General features: G+C 38.0%; 1 pseudogene; it reads left to right on the top strand.

Moving 5' to 3' along the window:
- Positions 1 to 5,364: 5,364 nt before the first annotated feature.
- On the top strand, positions 5,365 to 6,403 carry LOC101703134 (cyclin-G1 pseudogene; annotated as a pseudogene).
- Positions 6,404 to 26,313: the final 19,910 nt, after the last annotated feature.

Below are 26,313 nucleotides of genomic sequence, written 5' to 3'. Positions count from 1 at the left end.
CATCCACATCATAGCATGTGTAAATGCTGACTGAGGTAATTCATACATACAAAAGTTGTTTTCAGTTCTCAAAAATTTTTCAGGATGAAAAAGAGTCCTGAAACTAAAATGTCTGAGAATCTCTGTTTGAGATGAATGTCTGATGGTGATGTTTCCCCTTCTCTTACTTAGAAATTCTGTTTTGAGTTATAGGACTTGCACACCCAGCTTTAGCTCCTTTCCACTTTCTTTCTAATTAGAAAAATAATTGGTCTTTAATCCAAAGATTTTGGAGGCTTCCTTCTCTTTTCCTCTCCCACATGAAATTTCAGCAGAATTTGAGTTCACTCAAGGAGATATTCAGCCATTTTCCAGCCTTGGAAAATTATAGTTCTGCAACTGTGAGACACCTCCACTCTCTTTCCACGATATCACAAGTCCAGCTTTCAGTGCCGATCTTTCCCCATTTTCACGGCCAACACCCTGCAGCAGATGAATCCCTCCACTGACCACAACATAGGTTATCGAAAGGACAGAGTAATTTATTAAGTAGAAAGTCACCTGTGCCAGAATATTCAGGCCCTCAATGTGCTCACACAGGACACACCCTGTAATAGCATAGCCTGCAGTATTCTGGAGTTCATCTGGAGTTCTTGCACATCCATTTCTCAAAAGATCTCTAAAGGTTACAAAATAGGCACAGGTCCTCCTGTGAGAAATCCCTTTCCTTTTGCTACCTTGAAACTTACTCTAACCCACTCAACCTGACTAGCACTTCCATTGCAGGAGCTTTGCAAGCTGGAGGGTCATCAATTTGGGCAGACGGATGGTCACTGAAGGCATTTCTCCCATGGTTTCCATAATGAATCTGGAGTGGGCAGATATGGTCACAGGATCCTCTGCAGGAGTCACAAATCCTAATCTCCAACCAATGGGGGAGATGGTGATGCACCTAGACGGGGAGAAATTGGGCATATAGTATATTCATACAATAGGGCTCCCCATATTTTGTACCCAAACAAGACAGTAAAATGGGCAATTTTCTGAAATCTTATTTCCTCTGGGAGCTCTGTCTGTGTTTACCAAGGCAGGAGACAGTGTTTGAGTGATAAAGTTTTTACCATTACTTCTTTGCTTTGGGAAGATGAGGAGAGAGAGACAAGAAAGTGAAAGAGATTCAAGGAAGCTCTTCAAGACACAGAAAACAGTAGGAAGATTAAAATCCCTTGCTATAAGATTCTGTAATTTTATACCTTTACTCTTTATGTTCCAGGAATCTATTGTTTAAATTCCACTGGGGCCAAACCCAACCCAAGCATACATGCCAAACCATCTCTCCACTGTCTAAATTAACTGATTTGAGAAATACTGAAAGAACTACCTGCCCTCAAAGTATTGTCACTGCTGGCTTCTCATGGAGCTGGGAGCTCTTGCCATTAGAATCATATTATTGGGGCAAAGAAAGTATATCCTGCTCTAATCTGAATGCCACTCATATGATTGGGCCTACATACTCCAGGATGATACTGTCAACAAGTCTTGTAATATTAAAATTCCTCAGGTCTCTATATTGCACATACAACTTACATTTTATTCAGAATACCTATTGCTCTCTTCCCTTGGTGCTTCATTACCAGGGTTCCACATAAAACGGGGCTACACAGTGGGGCACTGTAGCTGGCATACTGGGCAGCTAAAGAAGGGATAAGTTATGCCATCTGAAAGTACAAAGTGACTTAGCTTTTCATGAAGTCAATCTTGATCAAGGGGAAACAGCAGATATGAAGTATGAGCAAACAGCTGTCCCTCCTTTCTGCCCTTCATGATGCTATTTTTTCTTGAAACCCTCCACAAAATTCACACATGCCCAGGGAAGACTCATTGCTCTACATCCCTGTATAGCTCACTGGGATGTTGGAGCCAGTATAATACATCACACCACAGAGCTTCACATCTTTCCTAAATTCTCTTCAATTTGTTTTCATCATCCTCATCACCCTAGGTGTGTACCTCCAAAAGCAAGTATTGTCACTCAAGTATTTCTCTTGGGCATTCTACAAAGTCTAGGCTAAAATGGTCCCTCTAAGGACCTTTTTAAATATCCCAATAAATAGCATTCTTCTTTCTGCCTAGCCTCTAAACAAGTTGAAAAAAATAAAAAGGAACTATATATATATATACACACACACACACATATATATATACACACACATATATATATACACATATATATATACATATATATATATACATATTCCACATAACACTTTTGTTGTTGTTGTTGGTTTTACAAATAAAAGTGAGATTCTAAGAAGTAGTCTACATTAAAAATCATATCTGCCTGCCTAATGAAGCCAAGGCTTGCACGCCCAATTCTAGTGTTAGATTGAGGGAGGCTTTACCATGTGCAAAGGAGATGAACAAAGAGTAGGAGGGAGAATTCCATGTTTTATGAAGACAGAGTTGAACTAAAGCACCATTCTCCCTAAATTTCTTAGTTAGAGAAGTCATTCTACCTCTGTAGAGACTGAGTGAAGGGGCAGAGAGGTCCAGAGTCCTATCACAGAAAGGATCCCTGAAGAAGGAAGACAAATTCCTGCTGAAGAGCTCTCATTCCCTGATCACTGGCAATGCTCCAGCTCCCAGTGATCTGTGCATCTCTCATAGGTATGGCTTGCTCTGATTTCCTGTTTTACTACATTTTTATCTCTTCACCTTCCATGACTAGTCTTCTGTGCACCCTGTGCCAACCCAAGCAACAAACAGTCATTTTTCCTTAAATTTCCCCAAAGAAACCATAAAAATAAAGCCACTGAGTGTTGAAGACTTACTAAAAGCTGTTAATAGACAGCTCAATCCAGAAAATACTTTAAGATTAAATAGTGAGAAGATTTAGGATTCCAGCTATGATTGAATAGTTTGCATTATACTAACCCTTTCTTTAAAAGACAATTAGAAATGTTGGACAAAATATATAAAACATCTATATGAAGGCATTGGAGACATGCACAGGCCAGACTTGAAGGGAAGGAAGCCCAGGACATGCATCCCACAGTCATCCTAAATATTTTTTTCTGGGAATGTTTACAGATTTCAGAATGGGGAAACATTAAACACTTTTAGTGCTTTGAAAAGGCAGAGGTCAGGATTTGGAGCAAAGTCCTGAAGAATGGGGAATAATCGAGAAAAAGCCTAAAATTCTGAAGACATATCTCCCTAAAGTTGGTAGACTCCTAAACTGAGCACAAACAAGGTAAAACTTAAAAAATGAAGGAAAAAAAAAATAGCATCTGGATAGGTAACAAGCTAGGTAGAAATTTCAGTAGAACCAGGGAGGCAAAAGTCATAATTAAAGCAGAATAAGGATTAATCCAAAGGAATAAGGGAAAACTGAAATATATTAATACCAAATAACATGAAAATAAATTTTTGCAAGATCTCAACTAATTTGTCTACCAGAAGAAAAAAAGAATCTGGAAGAAAACATTATCCAAAGCCTCTGTAATTTTACCCTATGATATCTGACACTTGATCAAAAACAGCAATGTTTGCAAAAATAATACAAATAACAAGATCAAATTACTAATTTCCAAGTGAAAATTATGATTAATCAAAACAGATATGATTTAGATACTGACATTAACTAGTAGGAAGTGTAAAATCTCTGTGGTGTATATAATCAAAAGAGTAGGGGAAATAGTAGTCAAAATAGAAGCTGGAGAATGTCAACAGAGAAGTAGTAAAAAGAAGTAAAAGTAAAGTAAAAACCTAAAAGCACTGAACACACCATTTGTGTACAGTAACTAATGAAAGATGAACAATATCTCCACTCTGAAAACTACAGATAATTGCTGAGAAAATTAAAGAAGAGCTATGTGCATGACAGGCTATCCTATGAACCTGGACTTCAAAATTGCAACATTCTTATGACATCAATTTGTTTCAAATTTATCTGTAGTTTAAATGCAATCCCAAATAAAAATTCCAACAGCTTTTTTAAAAAATGGAAATTAACAAGTTATTTGTAAAATGTACATGGAAATCCAACAATACCCTTAAAATAACTCAGGCAATCTTGAATCAGAAAAACAAAAATGAATATCATAGATAAAGTGATTAAAACTGTATGATATTGGTAGGAGAAAACACCAAAGACCATGGAATAACATAGTTTAGAAAGAGATCCACCCCCATATTATCAATGATATGATTTATCACGAAGACAATACGGTAATTCAGTGGGAAATAATGCTCTTTCTGGCAAATGGTAGTGGTTGAAATGGATACTCATATTTTAAAAACCCTTGGACTTTACTTCATACCATAGACAAAAACTATATCAAGATGGATCATATACCTAATGGTGAACAGTAAAACAATAAAACTTCTAGAAGAAAAAATAAGATGTATCTTCAGGATAGGCTATAGTTTCTTAAACAAAACAGAAGGAAATACTAAGCAAATTAGATTTAATTAAAATTAAGAAACTCTGTTCAATGAATTACACTATTCAGAGGATAGAAAAAGAAAACTTGAGACTGATATAAAATATTTGTTATGTAGACACCTGCATACACATACATCTGGAAAATATATATAAGAAAAAGATACACATTTTTAAAAATTGGGCAATAATCCTGAACAAGCACTTCATGAAAGAGGATATCAAAATTGTCAGTGGAAATTATAAAGATCCTCAGCAACATTCTTCATAAATCAATACAAGTTAAGACTATATCTGGCCTGGTGTGGTGGCACACACTTGTAATCCCAGCACTCTGGGGCCTGACGCGGGAGGATCACCAAGTTTGAGCCCAGCCCAGTCAACTTAATGACTTAGTGAAAACTTGTCTCAAAACACAAAAATAAAAAGGCCTCGGGATGTAGCTCAGTGTGAAGACCCTAGGTTCAATACTCCAGTCCTGGAAAAATAACACTCTGGATACTACATGTTGCTTTGTATTTAAGAAATACTAATATCTCACCTTGAAAAAGCAATTAGTAATTGCAAAACATCAGCTCTGAATATCAGAATGTGAACTAGAATAGGTGTGAACAATCATTAATTCAAAGTGAGGTTTCTGTTAAAGTTTTTCATCTTGCAGTGAAATATATCTTAATTCCCCATTGCCAGCCTAGTACCAAGAGTGAAAGTTATAGCAATCTTGTGGTCATTCAGAGTTACTGAAATCTATCTGAATTCATTTCGTTATATTCAAAGCTTTTGCTTTGCAACTACTTCTCTATGAAGAAACACTGGAAAAACAAGACTGCCCAGTTTTTCAAAATATTCACAAGATGTGAGAATTAAGTTCTCACATAAGGCCGTGGTCTGATCGGGAGGAGGAGGGCGGTGCAGCCTCGGCGGCGCTGCGGGGACTTCCACCCAGGACAGTTCTCCCTCCCCGGGCCTCTCCCTCCTGCCCTCTCGCGTCCTCGCCTCCTAGGCCTCTCTTACCGATACCGATACCGTGGGGCGAGGTGAGAGCAGGCCGGGGGAGGGTGATCACGCCGAGGAGCCGCAGTCTCTAGCAAGATGATAGAAGTCCTGACAACAACTGATTCCCAGAAACTGCTACACCAGCTAAATACCCTGTTGGAACAGGAGGCCAGATGTCAGCCAAAGGTCTGCGGCTTGAGACTAATTGAATCTGCACATGATAATGGCCTTAGAATGACTGCAAGACTGAGGGACTTTGAAGTGAAAGATCTTAGTCTAATTCAGTTTTTTGGCTTTGATACGGAGACATTTTCTCTAGCTGTGAATTTACTGGACAGATTCCTGTCTAAAATGAAGGTACAGCCCAAGCACCTTGGGTGTGTCGGACTCAGCTGCTTTTATTTGGCTGTAAAATCAATAGAAAAGGAAAGAAATGTCCCATTGGCAACTGACTTGATCCGAGTAAGTCAGTATCGGTTCACGGTTTCAGATTTGATGCGACCATTGGAAAAGATTGTATTGGAGAAGGTGTGTTGGAAAGTCAAAGCTACCACTGCCTTTCAATTTCTACAACTCTATTATTCTCTCATTCAGGAGAGCTTGCCATTTGAAAGGAAAACGAGCCTAAATTTTGAAAGACTGGAAGCTCAGCTTAAGGCATGTCACTGCAGGATCCTATTTTCTAAAGCAAAGCCTTCTGTGTTGGCCTTATCCATCAATGGATTGGAGATCCAAGCACAGAAGTGTGTAGAGTTAACAGAAGGAGTAGAATGTCTTCAGAAACATTCCAAGATAAATGGCAGAGATCTGACCTTCTGGCAAGAGTTTGTATCCAAGTGTTTAACTGAATATTCATCAAACAAGTGTTCCAAACCAAATGTTCAGAAGTTGAAGTGGACTGTTTCTGGGCGTACTGCATGGCAACTGAAGCATAGTTACTATAGAATAACTCACCTTCCAACAATTCCTGAAATGGTTTCTTAGTTGGTAATTTTGGTTGCTATTCTCTGTATAGAGAAAATTGTATAATTTTCTTCTACAATTGATATATTGAAATATTATCTTCAAAATAAACCAGCTGGACTTGGAATAGCAAGAGGGAAAAGCTGGTATCACCAATCTAGTCAGCTAATATTTGAAGGCATTTGCTATAGATAAGGTACAATACCCTAAGGGCCAGGCATGGTGGCGCATGCCTGTAATCCTAGCACTTGGGAGGCTGAGGCAGGAGGATCGTCATTTGAGTTTGAGGCCAGCCTGGGCTACATAGTGAGTTCAAGTTCAGCCTAAATTACATAGCGAGACCCTGTCTCTGAAAATCTTAAAAAAAAAAACGCTTAGGAATTTCCAATCTCTGATATATATGTTAACCATTTCATTAAATTAGCAGCTTAGAAAACAATGTCCTCTTTAATAATCTGAATTTTTAAGGTAGTGCTAAAGTAACGCTTTTTTAATTGCACATTTTGCTAAATGTAGCCCTAAGCTTTAGCTCATTTAAAAGTTATAATAGGACCAAAAGTTTGATCCATATATGAACTAATTGGAGACTGTTATCTTATAAGCAGAGAATCATTATGAACTTGAATGTTACACCTAAAGAAAAAGTAATACAAAGCAGATGATTGCTTTTGGGTTTCTGAAAATTGCCAGTATGTTTCAACATACTGCTACTGCAATTGGAATAATAGAAAGTAATTATATTCATTAAAAACATAAATTCAGTCACTCCATATATTCTATATGTTCTTGCCATCTAAATTTATTAGTTTACTGTAATGATTTATCTTTTCCTGCTCAAAACTGAATGTTAACATTTAATACATCCACATATGATTATGAAACTTGGGCATGAAAAATTTACTTTTAACAGCTAGTGGTATTTAGATAAACTTTTGATAAGTTGGGGGTTTTTGTTCTTTACATAATAGTATTGCAGCAACAAAAAAATTTCTTTGAAGCCTTTCTCCACAACCCTGAGCTATGGACTCCATAATGTTATAATTGATTTCAATTGTGAACCCTAGGGCCAGGGATTTAGCTCAGTGGTGCCACAGCCTGCCTTGCAAGCACAAGGACCCAAGTTCGATCCCTGGTACCAAAACAAAAAAACAAAATAAAATTATGAACCCTCAAAACATCACAACTAGATTAGTATGATGTTTTCCATCTTTGGAAAACTGCCTAATTAATATAGTGCTGCAGTAAGATTGTTTAGATTGAATTCATCTGTAAAGCTAAAGACATAAATGTGAAACAAGCCTGAAAGGGTGAACTGTGAATCTTCTTTTCTAACATTAATTTAACTTTCTATACAGGATCAATATATTATATTTAGGTGATTTGGAAAATGGTAACCTAAAATTTTAAATTATGAGGTTTACATCAAAACCAACATTTCACACATGCACTTTTTAAAGGCATAATAAGGTTATATTCTAGATAATGTAATGGTTTCTTGGCACCCATAAGTAGTCAAGTCATAGATAGTTCAGAGATGAGAATGTTACATTTGGGAATTATATTTACATTTAAAAACATTTTGTATTAAGCCAAAATGCAGACCTACTAAGTTTGGCATATTCATTGAGCTATCTTTAATGTTTCTTCTAAAAAACAGGTGACATTTGTAACAATGATAAAAATTTCTATACAGAATCTACTTCCTCAGTCTTATCTAGTTCCATTTAAAAAAAATATGTTCTATTATATTATATAGTTAAGTCAAAATCAATTACCACTCTGAAAACTTGCTTTACCCTAAGTTCTGGCTAGATAAAGCACTCCAAGTTTTACTATGGACTGTTTCTATAAAACTGCCATTGCTTCCAGTTTTGTTTTGTTTTATTTTTTTAAGGAATAGAATATACTTTCACAAATTTCCATAATGTGTCTTAAGAAAAGGAGGCACCACCGTAATTATGAGATTGCTGAGGTAGTGTTTGGAATTCTCCATATGAGCCAATCAATATAAGGAAATGTACATATATTGTTAGTGTTATAAACAGTGCAGCCTGAAGCCTGAGTCTATCCAGAATGGATGTAACCAATTTTAACATCATGTTACAGATAACTAAGCACTGAAAAATAAACCAAAGAACCACAGTATATTCTACCTTTAACTTTTCGTAAATCATGTTTTGTGGATACTTTCAGTTTTACCATAAGGCTGATATATTTCAATATTTTGAAAATATCAGTATTAATTTTGAGTTGGCAGAGGTAACCTAACCAACTACCTTTGGTACTAAGAGATATACCTTTCAATAAAATTATTGAAATGCAAAAAAAAAAAGTTCTCATATAAATGATAATATTGAAAAATGTGTCTAATGAGTATTGTGGAGCTACAAGGAAAAACAGTACATGGAAATGCATATCAAAATGAAAGTATGTACAATTTACACTCTCTGAGAATGAGATGTTAGCTTGGGTAAGCTATAAACAGAAGCAGCAGTTTGGGCCTTAACTCACTTGGTTTCCTGCAGCTTAGGCCCTTCCGTACTCACTGTTTCCTCACTATCACTGGTTCTCACAATGGTGATCTATGTGATGTCTTATGATCTGATTATTTCAAAAAGAGACTTTCCCATTGCTATTAAATGAAGGCTACTTTCCAAGCTCATTAGTTGTATAAGGAAATATACATGAAACTGAAAAACTGAAGAACCAGTTGAAATAAAGCCACACCCATATTATGGGCTAATGAATTGTATGTCCTTTGGAAAGAAATTGATCTCTCTACCTATCTATAAAATAGCTTAATAATGTAGCTTTTTCAGCCTATCACATGCTACAACATGGAAAGCTTATGTGAGATGAGCTCAGCCAGTTAGAGACAATTACTATGTGATTCCACTTATACAAGGAATTTAAAGTAGTCCAATTTATAGAAATATCATTGAAGCTCTGCCCTAACCACAAGACCAGAAAACTCAGTAAATATGAAGTTCAAGTTTCCTTCAGCCTCTGACCAGAAACAATCTTTCTGTGGTCCTCTTGACATAGAAACCAACACCTTGAAAGCACTGTGAACATGCTGACACCTGGATTCCCTGGGCAGGCCCTTGTGCTGCCTGTCTGGAGTGTAAAGGGCTCTCCTCTCTTGTATGCCCATATCACTGGCTGCTAATGACATTATACCTTCCTTTCCCTGCACTTTGAAAGTTGTCTCCCTTTTGCCCAACAAATGGTGACCATCAGTTTGGACAAAGCAATGAGCTTCTCCGCAATCTAGTAGGATGAACTGTGCTTTCTCCATCGCTGTCTGAACCTCTTCCAAGTTTGTCCTTCCTTGAGCAGTATCCTTCAGCTCTAGGGCACCATCAAGATTTTCCCCATATCTTATAGTTCCTTATAGTTACTCTCTTATCATTTAATAATTCTGTGTATTAAACTTTCCTATGCAGCGTACTATTAAGTTTTGATTGTTTTCAGTGTTGGGGATTAAGCCCAGAATTTTGTGCATGCTGGGCAAGCACTCTACCACTGACCTACATCCCCAGATCTCTTCTTTTCTTTTCTTTTTAAATTTTGAGACAAGATCTCACTAAGTTGCCCAGACTGGTCTAGAACTTGCTGTCCTCTTGCCTCAAACTCCCTAGTAGCTGTGATTAAAGGCATGCCACAACACCCAGTCTCCTTTTTGGAACTAGACTAATACTCTCATATAGGCTACTGTGATAGGAAAATATCATTATAGTTTAAATTTTAAATTTTAAATTTTTATTGCTATTTCCATTAAACTTTTCCTCTACTAGTTTCTTCATTTATTAATAAATGTTTATTGAGTAGCTACAGTTGGTCAGACTAAAGAGAACATTCCTTTTTTCATTTCCTCATTGCTGCTATTTTTCTTTCTCTACAAACTTCTTTCTCTACAAACCTATTTTTCTGTTGGGTTGTTGATCTTTTTCTCATTAAACTATATTCTCTTTAAATGTTAAGGATATTGATCTTTCAGCACACTTACAACAAATATTCTTCAAAAGTATACAGTATTTTATTTTTATTTTAACTTATTCTTAATGTACAGATTTTTTTAAAAATGCTTTGGCCTTAGCTATTGAGAAATAGTATTTGCAAAATGAAGACTATACCACATTCAGCCATTTCTGTAAGAGGAAAAGGATGATTCTATATCTTTGGCACTCTGTGCCAGCAAAAAGATTTTGGCACACATTTAGGGAATTGGGGTAAATTGGGTCTAAAAACAGAAGCTTATTTACAAAACGTTGGGCACTCAGCTTCAGGCTCAATGTGCATCCAATATATACTTCTTGTTCAATAGTGAATGGATGATCACCTCAATGATGATACACCATTCTAACTCTGTGTTGGATTATTCACTAAGAGGAAACAAGAATTTTAATTTGAATTCCTATTTCTACCTGGTAATGTAGAATTTAATACACAGGAATCTGTCCCATGCAAACTGAAATACATGAACAATCACTGTCAAAAGAGGACTCAAGGATCACACAGTATTCCTTGTTTCAGTCCGATATATCACTTTGTATGTTTATACATTTAACGGGGTAGAAGAAAGCTTAAACTTGTTTTTTAAACAAAGATTCACAGATTAATTCAGATTTAGCTCTTGAAAATTATTTCTTTGCCTCTCTAAACCTAGTCATGCAAAAAATTTCATGCTGCAAATTGAGATCTCATTTTTTTTTCCATTTCTCAATTTGAATTTCAATGGAATTTCTTTCCCTCAGGAAAAGAAGAGGGAAATGTCAGAATATAAACTCCAGGAAGCTCAAATGCTACAGCTAAGTGACAGATTCCATCAAGCTGAACTTGCCTAAAGGTTGATAGATTGCCTCATGTAGAGCTCAGACATCACATATCTCACTAATAGGACATAATACATCAGAGGAAAAGTCACCAATTCACTAAGAAACATAGACTGTGTAGCTGTGACACCAAAAAGATGGTCATTTCAGAGACCACAGTCAAGCAAACCACTTGTTGGCATAATAGAAACCAAGTAATATGCACCATGATTTGACTAAAATGTGAATGGTCTACTTTGTAAGCTCAAAAAAAATGTTTCATCCATTTCCAGGAGGAAGAAAATAGGGTTTTTTAAAGTTGTGTCTTTACAAAACATGGTGAAATCAAAGAGAAAAGAAATTGCTGTGCATCACTCAGCATTTCAAAGCTGTTAGTTGGTATGACCACATATGAAAACATTCTTTTGGACAGCATGTGAAGAAAGCCTCCAACCCCTTGAGGTTATTAAATTGTTGATATTATAACTGTACAATGGGAGTGTCACCTCAAATAACCAAACAATAATCCAAACTTTATTATATTCTTCTTGTGAACAAAGAGAATTATTTTCTCTCATGATTATTAGTTAAACTGTCAACTCTTTGGGTTCATTTGTAAAATGAGGACGACTAAGATAGCCTCTTGCACAACATAGTTTATGATTCTCTGAATGTTTGGATTTTTTTTCAAGACATATGACAATAGGATTTCAGAGGTTAAAATTCTTCTGTAGGGATATATGGTGGGGGCATCCTTGGAAATGTAGCAAGAGAGACAACAGATAGATAGATGATAACAAGAAGTATACAAATAAGAGAGGATTTTAGCCAAGCCCCATTTCTCTATCTAAAGGATCAGGTCTGGGTCCAGCAGCAACTTCATCAATCCATCTTCCTGCCTTGTATAGATGAAGGTTCTTTAGAAGAACAAAACCAAGAGAATATATTACATAGACATAGATCTTTTATGCAAAGGAATTTATTAGGTAGGCTTACAGGATGAAAGGCAGGAGAGCCCATAATGGACTGCATGACAAATCTACTAGCTGCTCAGTCCAAAAAGCTAGAAGCCTCAGAAAAAGAGGGATCAATGAGAGAGCACCAATCTTAGACCAAAGTCCTGGAAGAGCCCTAGAGAGTCACTGTTTTAAATCTGCAGAATGGGGCTTTTCAAAACACATTCCCTCTTCTTTCTTCTCTTCCTTTTATTTCATTGAGAATAAAAGCTTATTAGTTAGAGCCGTCTACAATCCACATGGGTCTTTGCCCCTCATTTTGCAGACCTACATATTAATCATTTCTAGAAATACCCCACAACACATCCAGAACTGTGATTTACTAATCTGCTAGTCATTTCTTAGTCCATCTAATTTGAAATATTATGATCAAAAGTCACAATTCACCCACTTGTCAACTTACAACCAGATACATTATCTTAAACCATATTTACTCTCCAACTGCAACAGTAAGTTCATAATTACACCTAACCTGTTACAACTATCCTGTGTATAAATGAAAATGTACTAATTCTCTCTCCAGAAGGGAAGGCCAAGTTTTTCTTTGAGTAATTCTTCCCCTTCTCCCAACAGTCAATAACTTAAATATTATAATGTAGGTTTAATAATACCTAACTACTTAGATACTGATGATAAATACTGATATTAAATCAATAGCTGTCATGTTAGAAAGATTACTGTTTAATATACGTGTATAGATGCACAAGCAAATTAACAATATAAGAAAGACATATTTATGACAATTATAATCCTTAGTTATGGGCCAGGGATTTAGCTCAGTGGTTCCACCTGCCTTGAAAGAGCAGGATCCCAAGTTTGATCCCCGGTAACAAACAAACAAACAGAAAAAACAGGAAAAAAATCCTTAGTTCTGTAACTGATCTTGTGGTCATAGCTGCTATTTATAACTATCTTCTTCTTTCCATTCTGTATTCCCTTGACTTTCAGCAAGCACCTCTGTGGCCCTTTGTTCTTAACCTGACAGGGTGATCCACACCTTCTTCCTGAAGGGTCTAGGCTATTTGTCATCCTGCCTGGACTGAGTTGTGGTAGTTTCCCATTGACCTTAATAATAGGGAATAGTAATACTAGGAGACACCCTACTGGGTCTCCTGTACTCCAAAGATATTCTTCCTTACATCTGTTGTGGAGTATTAATCCAATTTCCCCTTGGTAGTCTAGGTCAATCATCCCTGCCAACACTGTAACTCCTTTTTAAGTCTGTTGACTCAGTGGTATGAGGAGCTCAAAATGGTCAGGGGGAAGCCTTAGCTTCCAGTTCAATAGAATCACTGTTGTGCCTCCTGGTAGAAGCCTTCTCCCTCTGGAACTAAGACTTCTAAGCCAATAAAGCATAAGGTCAAGGGAACAGGAAGCAAATATTTTGCTGGTGGGTCACAGAGATAATGATGAGTTGTACCATTTGTTTCCACAGCATTGTGTCTTAGTGACTTTCATGTTGCTAAGGCAAAATACCCTACACTCACAACTTAAAGTAGGAGAGGTTTATTTTGGCTCACAGTTTCAGCTCATTGTCAGCTGGCTCCAAGGCACAAATAGCATGGTGGAAGAAAACTCCTCACATCTTGGTGCCAGGAAGCAGAGTGAGCAAAGGAAGGAGCCAGGGACAAGAATATACCCTTCCAGGTTTTACAAGTGAATCTGCTTAATACACCCATGATCTAATCGTCTGCCACACACATGAGAATCTGGGGAAACATTTTAGAACTTGATTCCTGGATCCATGAGTCCTGGATATGAAAGAAACAGTACTATATATTGGAAACTGGTTCCGAGCACATGTAACATTCTGAAGAATCTTGCCCCAAACCTATAAGGTATTGCCACCTACCTGGCGCTGTAACTGTGTCTTAAAAGGACATTCCACCATTATATTGACCCAGCCTTTTCTGGATGGTGAGGAACATGGTAAGATGAGTAAATTTCATGAGCTTGATCCAATTGTCACACTTTTTTGGCTGTAAAGCAATGCTGTGTGGAGTAGTATGATGGTACATGCGGCATTCTGTAAGTCCATGAGTGGCAGTTTTAGCAGAAGCATTACATGCAGAGAAGACAAACCCATACCCAGAATAAGTGTTTATTTCAGTAAGGACGAAGGGCTACCCTTTCCATGATGGAAATGGTCCAGTGTAATCAACCTGCCACCAGGTTTCAGGCTGATAACCTCAGGGAGTGAGGCCATAATGAGGATTCAGTATTGATCTCTGCTGCTGCTGGAAGATTGGACACTCGGCAGAGGCTATAACGAGATTAGCCTTGGTGAGTAGAAGTCCATCTTGCTGAGCCTATATATAACCTCTATCTTGTTACCATGGCCACTTTGTTCATGAGCCCATTGGAAACTAATAACAAGGGTGACAGAGGAAAGAGGCTGACTGCTATCTGCAGAACCAGTCACTCCATCCACTTGATTCTTAAAGTCCTCTCCTACTGAGGTCACCTTTTGATTAGCATTTACATGGAACACAAATATCTTCATATCCTTTGCTCATATGGAGAGGTCTATCCACATACCTCTTCCCAAGTCTTTGTCATCAACTTTCCAGTCATGTTTCTTCCAAGTCCCTGACCATCCAGTCAGACCATTAGCTACAAACCATGAATCAGTATATAGTTGTGATCTTGTTATTTTTTTCTCCCAAGAAAAATGTACAACCAAGTACCCTACCTGAAGTTCTGCTATGAAGATTTCTCTTCAGCATTGTCTTTTAGCAATGTCCCAGAAATACGTTGTAGTGTGGCAGCTGTCCACTTTCGAGTGGTGTCTGCAGAACCTGCAGAACCATCTGTAAACTGTACCCTAGTATTCTCTTCTTGTCAACTGGTTATAGTGTACATCCCATGAGGCCATAGGTACATTCTGAGGGAAAGAAGGCAGTATAGCAGAAGAAGAAACCATGGGTATTTGGACCACTTCTGTGTATAACTTACTTGTGCCTTCAGGACCTGTTCAGGCCCAGTCATGTATATACCACTTCCATTTGATGATGGATTGTTATTGTACATGTCCAATTTTGTGACTGACTTGGAGGGTCAGATAGCACCCAATTCATGATGGGAATTGTAGGTCACATGACAACCTTATATCCCATGGGCAAGTGTTCAGTTTCCATTAAAGTCTAGTAGAAGTTTCTCAAAAGGAGAATATCTGTCTCTAGATGATGGCAGAGCCTTGCTCCAAGGCCCTAAGGTCCTACACTGTGATTCACCTGTGGGAGCATTCCAAGGGCTCCAAACAGCATCCCTATCTGGTATTGACATCTCAAGTTCCATTGGATCTGCTGGACCATATGACCCAAGTGTCAGGCCAGCCTGTACAGTTGCCTGGACCTGTTGCAGAGCCTTCTCTTGTTCTGGGCCCCATTCAAAACTAGCTGCTTTCTAAATCACTCAGTAAATGGGCTGGAGTAATATACCCAAGTGAGGAATGCATTGCCTCCAAAATCCCAATAGGCCCATTAGCCATTGTACCTCATTTTTGGTTGTATGAGGGGCCAGATATAATAACCTAGCCTTCACCTTAGAAGGGCTATTTCTGTATGCCCCAGGCTACTGGACTCCTAGAAATTTCACTGAAGTAGAGAACCCTTGAATTTTATTTGGATTTATTCTCCAATCTCTGATACACAAATGTTTTACCAAGAAGTCCAGAGTGGTTATTACCTTTTGTTCACTTGGTCTAATCAATATAATGCAGTAACCATCATCAATTCAATGGACCAAGGCAGAAGAGAATGATGATCAAGATTCCTGCAAATTAAATTATGAGACAGGGATAGAGAGTTAACATAACCCTAAAGTAGGACATTGAAGATGTGTTTCTGGCTTTGCTATCTGAAACCAAATTGCTTCTGGTTGGCCTTATGGATACCTATGAAGCAAAAAGCATATGCCAAATCCATAGCTACAGATCAGGTACCAGGAGATGTATTAATCTTCAAGAGCAAAGAAACCACATCTGGAATAGCATATAGAGTTGGTATCACCACTTTATTAAGCTCACAGTAATGCATTGTCATTCTCCCATCAGTCTCCTATACAGCCCAAGAAGGAGAGGTAAATGGGACTGTGGTACGAACCATCACTCTTGCATTTTTGTTTTTTCTCCATTAAGTTGATTGGTACATTTTAGGTATAAAATACAATTACATTCGTCATAGGGAATCTTGTAACTTTACATGATGTATCTTAGTTCTTATTTTTTCCCATTCTGCTGCCCTCCCTTCACCCCCCACCCACCCGTCCCTATTTACAAAGAATTTGTTTCCATTTTTTTCCTTTTCTCATATTTTTTCTTTTCCCTTCTTTCCTTTCCCCTACCCTTCCCACTTCCCCTACTCCTTTAGACCTTTTCTTCCTATTTCACATTATCAATTATACTATTTGAACCTTATTTACATTTTTAGTTTTTCACACCAGAGAAACTATTTGTGTTTACACATGTGTGTCCTATTTATTTCACTTAAGAGTATTGCCTCAATGTGCATCCATTTAGCTATAAATGTCTCTAATTTCTCTTTCTTTATGGCTGAGTAGTGCTCCATTTTGTAGAAAAACCACATCTTCTTTATCCGTCTTCTTTATTGATGGGCAATTGGGCTGTTTCTAAGTTATAGCTATTACAAACTGTGCAGCTATAAACATGGGTGAGCATATATCACTGTAGTATGATTCTTTTAATTCTTTTGGAAAGATACGCAGCAGAAGGATAACTGGGTAAAATGGGACCTCTAAACCTAGTCTTTTGACGTATCTCCATATTGATTTCCACAGTGGTTACACCAGTCTGCACTCCCACCAAAAATGGAAAAGGGTTTCTTTCTCCCCACAACCCCACCAGCATTTCTTATTGGTTGATTTCTTGATAGTAGCCATTCTTTCTGGGGTGAGGTGGAATCTCAATATTGTTTTCATCTGCATCTCTGGAATGACCAGTGATGTTGAATATTTTTTCATATATTTATTTTCTGCTTTTACTTGTTTGTCTGAGAAATGTCTGTTCGTTGCAGATGCCCATTTTTGGATTGGGTCTTTATATTTGAGGGGGTCTGATTTTTTTTGAGTTCTTTATATATTCTAGATAGTAGACCTTTGTCTGTGGAACAACTGGTAAAAATTTTTTCCCACATTGTAGGTTGTATCTTTGCTTTGTTGGTGGTTTCCCTTGCAGTGCAGAAGATTTTTAATAAGATGAGATCCCAGTTGTTGATTCTTTGTGCAAGTTTCCGTGCTATTGAGCATTTGTTCATAAAGTCTTTTCCTATGCCAATGTCTTTGAGAGTTCTGCCTAACTTAAATTCCAGCAAGTTTACTGTTTCTGGTTTTAATATTTTGATCTTTAATCCACTTTTATTTTAGTTTAGTGCTTGGTGAAAGATAGGGGTCTAGTTTTAATCTTTGGCAGGTTGAAATCAAATTTTCCCAACACCATTTATTGAAGAGGCTATCTTTTCTCCACTGAGAATGGCTGGCTCCTTTATCAAAGATGATGTAGCTGAATATGTCTGGAGTTGTTTCTTCATCTTCTAGTGACGGAGCCCGCCATCACTTGTTGAACAGTACCTGAATGGGGGAGTGAGGATGAAGAAAAATAAAGACAAAGAGATAGAGTCGGGAGGGCTCCCAGAGACCGAGCTACTTTATTGACTTTACTGCTCTCTTTTATAGCACTCAAGAATAGAAAACATCTTACATAAGGCACATCTGGAAATTCCCCAGGCCTTGAGACAGTCCCGTGTTTTCTTTTCCCTAGCTCCATGTCCTTGTGCTGTTCTTATCACTTTCTCCTACGTCTAACTTCTTCAGAGCTGGGCAGCAAGCTCTACAATATTTCACTTAACCCTTTCATAGGAAATCCAAGTTGTCCATCTTAATACTTATAGAGCTGTTGGCTCTCCACATTCTAGTCTATTCCACTGATCCTCCGGTCTGTTTCTTTGCCAGTACCATGCCGGGTTTTTTTATCAGTGGCTTTGTAGTATAGTTTCAAGTTGGAGATTGTGATACCCCCTCTCGTGTCTCTGTTGCCCAGAATTGCTTTTGGTGTTCTAGGTCACTTCTTGTTCCAAATGAATTTTTGGATTATTTTCTCTAGTTCTGTAAAATATACTGTTGAGATTTCAATTGGGATTGCGTTGAATCTGTATAGCAGTTTTGGAAGTATGGCCACTTTCACTATGTTGATCCTTCCTACCCAGGAAGAAGGGATGTCTTTCCATTTTCTTTTATCCTCTTTGATCTCTTTTTTCAGAGTACTGTAGTTTTCAATGTAGAGGTCTTTTGTCTCCTTCGTTAGATTGATTCCTAGATATTTCATTGTTTTTGGATGCTCTTATGAAAGGAATTGTTTCCCTAATTTCTCTCTCAGTGAGTCTGTTGTTTGTGTACAAGAAGGCTATGTTTTTTAGTGTTGACTGTGTATCCAGCTACTCTACTGAATCTGTCAATTAAGTCTAGAAGTCTTTTGGCAGAGTTTTTTGGATCTTCTATGTAAAGTATCATATCAACAACAAATAATGACAATTTAACTTCTTCCCTTCCTATCTTTATTCTTTTTATTTTATTCTCTTGTCTAATTGCTGTGGCTAATGTTTCCAGAACTATATTGAACAGGAGTGGTGATAGTGGATGTCCTTGTCTTGTTCCTGATTTTAGCATGAAGGTTTTCAGGTTTTGACCATTTAGTATGAAGCTGGCTGTTGAGTTTTCACAGATAGCCTTTATCAAGTTAATGTAAAGACCATCTATTCCAATTTTCTGTAGGGTTTTTATCATGAATGGGTGTTGGATTTTGTTGAATGCTTTTTCTGCATCTATTGAGATGATCACATGTTTTTTATCCTTGACTCTGTTAGTATAGTATATTACATTTATTGATTTACATATGTTGAACCATCCTTGCATCCCTGATATAAATCTGACTTGGTCAGGGTGTATGATCTTCTTGATGACCCTCTGTATTCTGTTTGCCAGTATCTTATTAAGGATTTTTTTCTTTTTTTCTTTTCTTTTTTGGTACCGGGGATCGAACTTGGGTCTTTGCGCTTGCGTAGCAGGCAGCGAAACCACTGAGCTAAATCCCCAGCTTAGTAAGGATTTTTGCATCTATTTTCATTAGGGAGATTGACCTGTAGTTCTCTTTTCTGGTTAGGTCTTTGTCTGATTTTGGAATTAAAGTAACACTTGCTTCCAGGAATGAATTTGGAAGTATTGCTTTCCTTTCAATTTCATTGAAAAGTTTGAAGAGTAGTGACAATAGATCTTCTCTAAATGTCTTGTAGAACTCAGCAGTGAAGCCATCAGAACCTGAGCTTTTCTGTGTTGGTAAAGTTTTAATTACATTTTTAATTTCATTAATTGTAATTGGGGTGTTTAGACTTTTTATATCTTCTCTTTTTTTGTATTAAATTCTTTTATTGGTACATTGTAGGTATACAACACAATTACATTTCTCATTGGGAATTGTACCTTTACATAATGCATCTTGGTTCTTATTTTTTCCCCATTCCTAGCCCTCCCTTCACGCCCTCCACCCTTCCCTATTTACAAAGACTTTATTTCCATTTCTTTCATTTCTCAGTATTTTTCCTTTCCCTTCTTTCCTTTCTCCTGCCCCTCCCACTACCCCTACCCCTTTGGACCTTTTCTTCCTATTTTCCATTATTGATTATTCATTCTAATCATTGGTACATTTTAGGTATACAATATAATGACATTCATCATTGGAAATTTGCACCTTTACATAGTCTCTCTTGGTTCTTATTTTTCACCCTTGCCCAGCCCTCCCTTCAACCCCTCCAGTCCTCCCTATTTACAAAGATTTTGTTCCTAGTTTTCCATTTTCTCATATTAATCCCATTCCCTTCTATCCTTTCCGCTAGCCCTCCCACTTCCTTCCCCTTTGCCCCTTATCTTCCTATTTCACATTACCTATTATACATTTAGTCCTTATTTACACTTTCAGTTTCTCACACTAGAGAAACTATTCGGTATTTACACATGTGTGTCCTATTTATTTCACTTAAGAGTATTGCCTCAATGTGCATCCACTTAGCTATAAATGTCTCTAATTTCTCATTTTTTTTGGCTGAGTAGTACTCCATTTTATTAAAAAACCACATTTTCTTTATCCAGTCTCCAGTTGATGGGCATTTGGGCTGTTTCCAAGTTTTAGCTATTACAAACTGCTGCTGTGAACATGGGTGCACATATATCACTGTGGTATGATTCTTTTAATTCTTTGGGGAAGATCCCCAGCAGTGGAATAGCGGGGTCAAATGGGACTTCCAGTCCTAGTTCTTTGAGGTATCTCCATACTGATTTCCACAGTGCTTGCACCAGTCTACACTCCCACCAGCAGTGGAGCAGGGTTCCTCTTTCTACACAGCCCCACCAGCATTTGTTATTGGTTGATTTCATGATAGCAGCCATTCTTTCTGGAGTGAAGTGGAATCTCAGCATTGTTTTCATTTGCATCTCTCAAATGACCAGTGATGTTGAACATTTTTTCATGTATTTATTTGCTATTTCTACTTCTTTGTCTGAGAAATGTCTGTTCATTTCAGATGCTCATTTTTGGATTGGGTCTTTAAATTTGGGAGGTCTGATCTTTTTAAGTTCTTCATAGATTTGAGATAGTAGAGCTTTGTCTGAGGAAGAGCAGGTGAAGATTTTTTCCCACATTGTGGGTTGTCTCTTCACACTGCTGGTGGTTTCTCTTACTGTGAAGAAGCCTTTTAATAAGAAGAGATCCCACTTGTTGATTGTTTGTGCTAGTTCACGGGAAACTGAGGTTTTGTTCATAAAATCTTTTCCTACACCAATGTCTTCAAGGGTTCTACCTAACCTCTGTTTCAACTGGTTCAGTTTCTATTTTAATATTTAGATCTTTAATCCATTTTGGTTTTAGTTTAGTGCATGGTGAGAGATATAGGTCTAGTTTTAATCTAAACCCAATTTTTCCAGCACCATTTATTAAAGAGGCTATCTTTCCTCCAGTGAGAGTGTTTGGCTCCTTTATGGAAGATGAGATGGCTGTGTGTCTGTCATTGTTTCTGCATCTTCTAATCTGTTCCACTGGTCCTCAGGTCTGTTTCTTTGCCAATACCATGGTGTTTTTATCACGGTAGCTTTGTAGTATAGTTGCAGGTTGGGGATTGTGATACCCCCTGCCATGTCTCTGTTACCTAGAATTGCTTTTGCTATTCTGGGTCTCTTCTTGTTCCAAATGAATTTTTGGATTATTTTCTCAAGGTCCATGAAGTATGCTGGTGGGATCTCAATTGGAATTGCATTATATCTATATAGCAGTTTTGGAAGTATAGCCATTTTCACTCTATTAATCCTTCCTACCCAGGAGCAGGGGATGTCTGTCCATTTTCTGATATCATCTTCAATCTCTCTTTTCAGAGTGCCATAGTTTTCAGAGAAGAGGTCTTTGATTTCTTTCGTTAGGTTGATTCCTAGGTATTTCAGGGTTTTTTGGATGCTATTGTGAAAGGAATTATTTGGCCTATTTCTCTCTCAGTGAGTCTGCCATTCGTGTAGAGGAAAGCTATTGATTTTTGTGTGTTGACCTTGTATCCACACTCTATTGAATTTGGTTATTAAGTCTATAAGACTTTTGGTGGAGTTCTTGGGGTCTTCTATATACAGTATCATGTCATCTGCAAATAATGACAATTTGACTTCTTCATTTCCTATCTTTATTCCTTTTATTTCTTTCTCTTGTCTAATTGCCATGGCTAATGTTTCCAGAACTATATTGAAGAAGAGTGGTGATAGTGGACATCCTTGTCTTGTTCCTGATTTTAGTGTGAAGGATTTCAGGTTTTGACCATTTAGTATGATGTTGGCTGTTGTTTTTCATAGATGGCTTCTATGAGTTTGAGGTAGAGACCATCTATTCCAATTTTTTGTAGGGTTTTTATCATAAATGCATGTTGGATTTTGTCAAATGCTTTTTCTGTGCCTATGGAGATAATCATATGGTTTTTGTCCTTGGCCCTATTGATATAGTGTATTACATTGATTGATTTGCATATATTGAACCATCTCTGCATCCCTGGGATGAATCCCACTTGATCAGGGTGTATGATCTTCTTGATGATCTTCTGCATTCTGTTTGCCATTATCTTATTAAGGATTTTTGCATCTATGTTCATTAGTGAGATTGGCCTATAGTGCTCTTTTTCAGTTGGGTCTTTCTCTGCTTTGGGGATCAAGGTGATGCTAGCTTCCAGGAATGAATTTGACAGTATTGCTTCCCTTTCAATTTCATTGAAGAGTTTAAACAGTAGTGGCAGCAGTTCCTCTCTAAATGTCTTGTACAATTCAGCAGTGAAGCCATCAGGGCCCAGGCTTTTCTTAGTTGATAAGTTTTTAATTACATTTTCAATTTCATTGGTTGATATTGAGTTGTTCAGAATTTTTAGGTCTTCTTTGTTCAATGTTGGTAATTCATATGTATCTAGGAATCTGTCCACTTCTTCTGTGTTGTCCATCTTATTGGCATATAGGTTCTGGAAGTAGGTATTGATGATCCTCTGGATTTCTGCTGGGTCTGTTGTAATTCCACCCTTTTCATTCCTAATTGCATGGATTTGGGCCTTTTCTTTCCTTTTTTCTGACAAGGTTGGCTAAGGGTTTGTCAATTTTGTTGATTCTTTCGAAGAACCAACTCTTGGCTTCATTGATTTTTTGTATCGTTCTCTTAGTCTCCATTGCATTGATTTCTCCTCTGATCTTTATAATTTCCTCCCTTGTATGAGCTTTGGGGTTGTCCTGCTCTTCTTTTTCTAGAAGCTTGAGGTTCAGCATCAGATTGTTTAATTGGGCTTGTTCTGTTTTCCTAATATGTGCATTCACTGCTATGAATTTCCCTCATAAGACTGCTTTCATTGTGTCCTATAGATTCCAATATGTCATATTATCATTGTCATTTAATTGAAGGAACTGTCTGATTTCTTCTTTAATTTCTTCTGTGACCCATTGGTTATTCAGAAGTGTGTTGTTCAATTTCCAAGAGTCTATGAAATTTTTTGAGTTTCTTTTGCTATGGATCTCCAATTTCATCACACTATGGTCTGATAATATACAGGGGATAACTTCAATTCCTTTGCACTTACTTAAACATGTTCTATGTGTGAGTATGTGTTCTATTTTGGAGAATGACCCATGTGGAGCTGAGAAGAATGTGTATTCTTATTTTGTGGGGTGGAAGACTCTGTAAACATCTGTTAAGTTCATTTGTTCAAGAGTTCGATTGAGTTCTAGTATTTCATTACTTATTTTTAGTCTAGATGATCTATCTATTTGTGACAGTGGGGTGTTGAGGTCCCCCACTACAATTGTATTAGTGCATATATGACTTTTCATGTCCATTAGTATTTGTTTTATATAGTTGGGTGCACTAGTGTTTGGTGCATAGATATTTATGATTGTCATCTCTTCCTCTTGGATTCTTCCCTTTACAAGGATGTAGTATCCTTCTTCGTCTCTCTTAATCAGTGTTGGTTTAAAATCTACTTGATCTGCCAAGAGGATAGCTACTCCTGCTTTTTTTCGGGTTCCTGTCCCATGGAGTATTGTTTTCCACCCTTTAACTTTCAGTCTATGAGTTTCCTTTTGAATTAAGTGTGTTTCTTGTATGTAGCATATTGTTGGGTTTTGCTTCTTGACCCATTCTGTCAGTCTATTTCTTTTGATTGGTGAATTGAGACCATTAACATTGATGGTTATAACTGAAATGTATTGACTTGTCATTGCCATGACTTTTTCTTTTTGTTGGGTTCTCCCCATATACATTTAATTTCTTGTCATGCCAGATGGGTTCATTCTGCTTTGCTTCCTGAGGTTGTGATCCTCAATTTCTGTTCCTAGGATATTGTGTAAAATTCTTTGGAGTGCTGGTTTGGTATTCCCAAAGTTCCTAAGGTGCTCTTTGTCATGAAAGTATCTTATTTCTCCATCTATTTTGAAAGCTAGTTGTGCGGGGTACATCAATCTGGGTTGGAGGTTGTTTTCTTTTAGGGCTTGGAATATGTCACTCCAAGCTCTTCTTGCCTTGATGGTTTGTGTTGAGAAGTCTGCTGTGATTCTGATGGGCTTTCCTTTGTATGCGATTTGTTTCTTTTCTCTGACTGCTTGGAGAACTTTGTTCTTCTGTTGTGTTTCTGGAATCTTAACAATTATATGCCTATGTGTAGATTTTTTTTTGATCAAGGCTATTTGGAGTCCTATATGCCTCACTCATCTGTATGTCAAGCTCTTTTCCCATGCTTGGGAAGTTTTCTGCCATAATTTCTGTGAAGAGATTTTTTATGTCATCTCCACTCTCTCCTGTTTCTTCATTGAGCCCAATCAGTCTTATGTTATTCTTCTTTGCATCATCTAGCAGCTGCTGGATTGATTTCTCATGTTCCCTTATAATTTTGAAGCAATTTTTCTTTTCCTGGTCACTAATTGCAATCTTCTCTTCTCTATCTGAAATTCTGTCCTCACATTGGCTCATTCTGCTGTGTAGACTTTCAGTGGAGTTTTTCATCTCCTGGAAATCTATTTGCATCTGTTTTATGGATTCCATTTGTTTCCTATATTGGGATTCCATCATGTTCCTGAGCTCCTCTCTAGATTTATTAATCATGTCTTGCACTAAGAGCACAATCTCTCCTGTTATCTGAGAAATTATTTCTGATTTCATTTTTTCCAGATCCCCTTTTGTTGCCAGTTCAGTGGGTCAAGGTGGTTGAGTATCAGAGTGTCCCATCTCATTTCCGTTTGGGGTTGCTGTAGGTGATCTGGAAGTCTGGTTTGGAGACTTATTTATGCGTTTTCTTATTTTGACTGGGGTGGGGGGCTGTTAGCGCCTGCACAGATTACCTCCTCTGAGCTGGGAGAGGTGGGACAGGGGCCAGCAGCAGCAGTAGGGATGGTGACCCAAAAGCCCTTTCCTGTGGCCTGGGAGCAGCGGTAGGGATGGTGGCCAGGAAGCCCCTTCCTCTGGACCAGTAGCAGTAGGATGGCAGCTCAGAAGCCCCTACCTCTGGGCCGGGAGCAGTGGGAGGGATGGTGGCCCGGAAGCCCCTTCCTCTGGGCCAGAAGCAGCAGGACAGAAGGTGGCCCAAAAGCCTTTTCCTCTGGGCTGGGAGCAGCGGGAGGGATGGTGACTGGGAAGCCCCTTCCTCTGGACCAGTAGCAGTGGGACGACGGCTCAGAAGCCCCTACCTCTGGGCCAGGAGCAGCGGGACTCAGTACTGTACTCTGGTGGTCTGGTCTCCTCTGAATCTTTGTAGTGTGGAACCAGGTGGCTGCCTGTCTGCAGGGGGGTGATTTGGTGTGTTCCGTGTGACTCGGGACCTCGGTAGGGCATGTACAGACCTGCCTGTCTGCAGCAGGGTGATTCGGCATCTTCCGCGCGACTCTGCTGTGAATACTTTCAATAGAGGTTTTTTTTGTTTTGGGGTTTGTTTGTTTGTTTTGGTAGTGGGGATCGAACTCTGGACCTTGTGTTTGCAAGGCAGGCAGCAGAACCATTGAGCTAAATCCCCGGCCCCTCAATAGAGTTTTTAATCTCCTGGATATCTGTTTGTATCTGTTTCATGTACTCCATTTCTTTCCTATGTTGTGTATTCATGGTTTCCATTTCTTTCCTATGGTGGGTATTCATGGTTTCCATCTTGGTCCTGAGCTCATCTATTTTCTTTTCTGTTTCTGTTCTAGAGTCTCTGATCATGTCTTTCATTCTGCTCACCATCTCTGTGGTTATCTGGGAAATTATTTCTGTTTTGAATGTTTCTGTGCCTCATTCATCTGTTTTGTTACTTCCTGTGCCATCAGTGCAGGTTGTCCAGGTGATTGTCAGACTTTTCCACCTTGTTTCCCCCAGAATTTGCCTTTAATGAGCTGGTGGTCTGTTTTTGTGCCTTGCTTAGGTGTCTTCTCATTTCTTTTTTTGTTGGTGGTACTGTTTTTGGTTTAATTCCTGTGTTGATACTTCAATATTGCTTACTGTAAGTACCTTTGATGCTTGTATTTAGAACCTTCATGGAATGATTGCTTCTCAGAAATGGCTTCCAGA

The sequence above is a fragment of the Heterocephalus glaber genome, unplaced genomic scaffold (assembly GCF_053883595.1).
Source record: "Heterocephalus glaber isolate CG9 unplaced genomic scaffold, H.glaber_assembly_v1.0 deba00001538, whole genome shotgun sequence".
Taxonomy (NCBI): Eukaryota; Metazoa; Chordata; class Mammalia; order Rodentia; family Bathyergidae; genus Heterocephalus; species Heterocephalus glaber.
Note: the sequence above shows the minus strand (reverse complement) of the source record. Positions and strands in the feature narration are given on the sequence as shown.